This window comes from Bactrocera tryoni, unplaced genomic scaffold, assembly GCF_016617805.1.
Source record: "Bactrocera tryoni isolate S06 unplaced genomic scaffold, CSIRO_BtryS06_freeze2 scaffold_138, whole genome shotgun sequence".
NCBI classification, from domain to species: domain Eukaryota; kingdom Metazoa; phylum Arthropoda; class Insecta; order Diptera; family Tephritidae; genus Bactrocera; species Bactrocera tryoni.
The window spans coordinates 32,904-38,582 of NW_024395854.1; positions in this window are offsets into that span (position 1 = coordinate 32,904).

Here is a 5,679-nt window from a genome sequence, read left to right on the forward strand (position 1 = left end):
ATTTTTAATTGAATTTTCTAACATTTTCAGCAGATTTTCGTGTCTTTATCAATTCGATTTTTTGGCCAATTTTTAATTGAATTTTGATACATTTTCAGCATATTTTTAACAATTTTCGTGTCTTTTCGTGACTTTTTGGTGCTTTTCGAGTCCAGAATTCGCTGGATTTCATCAATTTATTACTGAAGTTCTTTATTATCTTTAGTTTAGTTTCTTTTAAAAATGCCACGGAGAGCAAGAGCTTCATGAACTTAATGATTTGATTAATACTTTTCGGACAGCACTTGATCAGATGCCGTCTGATGATCAAAAAATCGTGATTCGTGCTGATAGAAGACCAATCGCAGAACACGAACGAAGATTTAATGCACCTATAAATAATGAAGTTGTTGTGGTGATTGTCGGCGATGAGTTTCAATCACGTGACATTGTATTGCGTAGAAGAAATAATCAATTACAACGTTTATGTGAAACACATCGCTCTTACGATGCCCTACAGTACCCAATTTTGTTTTGTCGGGGTGAAGATGGATACTCTATTAATTTAACAATGGTAGATCCCGCAAACCCACGTGAGTGTTTGTTGTGTTTATTATACTCTTCTAATTTTGTTTAACAAGAATTAGTATGAAATGATTTAAATTTCCATTTGTTTTTTTTTTCTCTTCAGAACGTGAAGTCAATAAAAATGTCAGCGCTATGAACTATTATGCACATAGGATTATGATACGACAAAATCAGGAAAATCATATTTTGAAATGTCGGAGACTCTTTCATCAATATGTCGTAGACATGTATGCAAAGATAGAAACAGAGCGTTTGAACTTTATTCGATTCAATCAACGGAAGTTGCGATCAGAAGAGTATATACATATACATAATGATGAAAATGTTGACAATGTTGGACAAGTTGTTATTTTACCAGCAAGCACAGGCAGTCCAAGGCATATGCATGAATATGCACAAGATGCCATTTGCTATGTTCGTTTGTATGGTCTACCAGATTTGTTTATTACATTTACATGTAATCCACAATGGGACGAAACCAAGCAATATTTATATGAAGGGCAATCTTCTCTACAGACCGTCACGACATAACTGCACGAGTATTTAGACAGAAGCTGAAGTCATTGATGGATTTTATTATTAAACATCAGGTTTTCGGCGAAGTATTCGGTGGAATGGCAAAAGAGAGGATTATCACATGCCCATATTTTGGTATGGTTAGTCAACAAAATAACAAGCGATCAAATAGATGACATCATCTCAGCAGAAATTCCTGATCAGGAAATCGATTCAGGTTTATTTGATGTTGTTACAAGAAGTATGATTCATGGACCATGTGGTGTTCTAAATATTAATTCGCCATGTATGAAAGATGGGAAATGCACGAAGCGGTATCCCAGAGATTTGACTTCCGAGACAACTAATGGAAATTATGGTTACCCATTGTATCGCCGACGCTCAACAGATGATAATGGCAAATAAATCAATCTACGAGTCAATAATCAAGATATTACAGTTGATAATAGGTGGGTTGTCCCCTATTCGCCAATACTATCAAAAGCATTCAAAGCTCATATCAATGTAGAATATTGAAATTCTGTTAAATCGATTAAATATATCTGCAAGTATGTAAATAAAGGCAGCGACATGGCTGTGTTTGGTGTTGCAGAGAACCGAAATGATGAAATAACACAATATAAGACTTGCGTAGTAATGATCAACAGATATTTGGTGGCGCTTTGATTCTGTTGGCTGGTGATTTTCGTCAGACATTGCCTGTGATTCCCCGTTCAACACCAGCAGATGAATTAAAAGCATGTTTAAAGTCATCTTATTTATGGAGACATGTACAAATACTCAATTTAATTTCAAATGTGCGAGTACAAATTCCAAACGATCCATCGGCCGACACACTTTCAAGGCAACTGTTGGCAATAGGCAATGGTCAACTTGCTGTTGATCGTGAAACTGGCTTAATCACTTTACCAGATAACTTTTGTAATATTGCACCGATAAAAGAAGAATTAATGTCAAGTGTTTTTCCAAATATTGCAGAAAATTATCGCAATCATAATTGGTTAGCTGAAAGAGCTATACTGGCCGCTAAAAATAAAGACGTTGGTCAAATGAATGCAGACATTTTAACCCATGTTCCTGGCGAGGTTGTAACATATCAATCAGTTGACACGGTTACGAATCAAGACGACGCTGTTAATTATCTGACAGAATTTTTTAATTCATTGGATTTACCCGGATTTCCACCTCATCGCTTACAATTGAAAGTGGGTGCTCCCATTATTATGCTTCGAAATATAAATCAACCACGGTTATGCAATGGGACAAGATTAGCGGTTAAAAACGTCATGAACAATTTGATCGAAGCAACAATTTTAAGGGGAATGTTTAAAGGTGAAGATGTATTGATTCCACGAATTCCAATGATTCCATCAGATTTACCTTTTGAGTTCAAAAGACTACAGTTTCCAATACGTCTTGCATTTGCTATTACAATAAATAAAGCGCAAGGGCAATCGTTGGAATTGTGTGGGATTGATTTAGAACATCCTTCCTTTTCACCCGGCCAGTTATATGTTTTGTGCTCACGTGTTGGCAAGCCTTCAGTTTTCTTTATCTACACAACAACTCATGGCAAAACCAAAAATGTTGTCTACGAAAGAGCTCTAAGATAGTTTAAGTGATACATAGTCTAAGATTGTAAGAAACTAGAATTAAAAGTTGAATAATAGGGAACAAAACCAACTTAGTTAAAAACAAGTGTGTTTCTTTTCTTATTTTGTTTTGCCGTGCGAAGCAGGCACCGGGTCCGCTAGTACATATATACATACATATATGGCTATATGTTTTCAGAGATTTTTTAAGATGCATCAATAAGTTTCAACTAAATGAGTTCAATGAATTCCTTTCATTAATATAGTAGCACACTAAAACCAACTGCATTAAATATAAGCTGCTATTTTTCAAGCCTACAATTTTTTGCACAGATTAATTAATTCACTACGTGACTTTCAAATTGGACCGAATTGGAAGCGAGTGAAAGTTATATTCTCTTCTTGCAATTTACTTTTCCTCTGCGCTGTTTCTTATGTTATAGAAGACGCATTTACATTACAAGCCTAAAAGACTTATATTATATTACATTTAAAGAATATGAACTTACTGATGAAAGAATAATAAGGTCAAATGAAAAACAAATTGCTTTAATTATGATTGCATTAATTAAATGCCGTACCCCTTAAGTAGCCTTTATAATAGCAGATAGTCAAGACTAGAATCTCCCTTTTTCATTAAAAAATATTACCGAAATCTTATTTTGATATTTCGTATTTTTAACGATTTTTGAATTTTTGCATACTTTTTTTTTAATCATAATGCTCACTTTTTTGAGCCACTGCACTTCTCTGTACCTTCAAAATTCTGCCTTCTACACCGTTGAATAACGCCACTTAAAAGTAATTGAATTTGTGTGCAACTATTCAGCGTGCCAAATACCAAAACAAAGAAAATAGTGAAACTCAAATTAAATAAATCCGCAGCTTGCACAAAGTAAACCGTTTCTTTAAAACATACCTATATATGTATGTATGTATATGTATTTTTCGCGTTAAATAAATTGTATCCAGCAACAACAGCAAAGCCAATAGTAACAACAAAAATAGCCAGTATCAAAATATTTACCACTACTACTGCGGCATTATCTGCCACTTATGCCGTTGTTGTGCAGGCTTTTTGTATGCAAGCACTGTTGATTTCTGCGTGTGTACCAGAGAGCTGCAACGAGTATGATAAAATCAGAACAAACAGCCTTGCCAAAAACACAATCAAATCAATTCAGTTCAACATAGACAACATTGTTTATCAATTCGAATAACCGCCACCGTCAACTGACCTGATGCAACACGAACAATCTGTTCTTCGGCAATCACGATCGACTAAACGGTATGGCTGGCTTTGATTCCAATCGTATCATGTCAGTTCATAACGTTGCGACGATTGTTTGAATTGATGTGAAACTTTTGGTAAACTATAAGTAAATCTGCGAGTAAATCTATGGGTAAATCTATGAGTACAGCAAACAACAACAATTTTCTGCTGAACTGATTTGAATCATGTGTGGCAAAAAATGTATCAGCTTTGAAAATGCGCCCATGATACAAATTATCGAAGCGTAAACAATGGAAATTCCATCAAGAACGTACATACATATATACATGCATTTGTTGTATGTATGTACTCGATGGAATTTCCATTATACATATAACATATGTATATACATACAAACACGTGTATACAAACATACATATGTATTTGAAATAGAAATATACTAGAGTAAATCAGTTTTTAGGAGATGATATACAAACCGAACTCTGTCGATCATTTCAATCATTGAAGCATGAGTTTGCATAACTTCGGGTAATTTCTGCTGATGCGAACGTCCATAAACAAATCAGGTATAAGCTGATCGCTAGTGATGCAAAGTTGCTCTTACTCTAGATTATACTCTAGAGCCCTTTCACAATTAAATACGAAATAGAAAAATCAGTGGTAAGGGATCACGATAGGCAGGATAAACTCTTATTGTTGTCACTATAATGACCGTGTTCGTTGAGACCGGACAGTTTAAACTTACTTTTTCCTAACTATTATCTTTTCTGTTTTCGCTGGCAATGCATTCCATTTGCAGCATTTCTATTAATTGTGGAGTAAAGCTGATATGTTGCTTAGGCAGACTTAGACAGAAAATAGCAGAGAGACAGTAAAGCGTGTGTAGTCTGAAGACCCCAAATAGTATTTCCTTGTTTATTTGACCACAGCTAACATGGTCCCCTTAAGATTTCTTCTTATTTAAATAATAAATTTATGTAAATTTATCATTTTAGTCTTAAAGAAGATCATTTTTTTTGTATGACAATTGAGGTTGGTTTTGCTTCAAATCACGCAAGAACCTATCGAAAAGATCACTATTAGATTCGTTCCCTGAATCTAAGTGCGGATTTCAGAATTTATCAGGTGTTCAAATTCCTTGCAACAGAAGAAAGAATTTTAACATTCATTTAATATTTAGCCAGTTGCATGCGAGGTACGACAATCGCTACTAGCTGCGTTAAAAGATTAATATTTATAAAACAAAAAAGTTTCCAAAAATATTTTTTAATTTTTTAGATCCAAGACTTATTGCCAGTAATAACACGTTTCATTAAATCTTGGCAGTCGGAAAGCATTGTTACACAGACGTTAACGCGACACTGTTTTTCGAAAAAATTTAGTAATTCAGGAACCAACCGTTCACTTTTCTTAAGCTTAAGGGATCTTTAGGAGGATGGAGTCATGTGTAGAAGTACACGCAAGTGGGGAAAGTTCTCTGATCACCATTCACTTGGGAGTGGCCAGAAACGATTCTTTTACACATGGCTCAAGCAGCTCACTACTTCCGGTCTTTGACCAAGTATCCTCTGGGTAGCCTAAGAACATCCGTTCGAAGGCGAGCTAATGTGAGAAGGCGAAACATCCCCTTCATAGGGTTGTGCGCTGGGTAAAAAAACACCCCCAATGAAAGGAAGCAACAAGCCTCGGATGAGAGACCCCCCTTGTTATGACGACAATGGCAAATGAAATAAGGTATTCATGGTCCTTTGCGCATTGGCCACGGCGAAT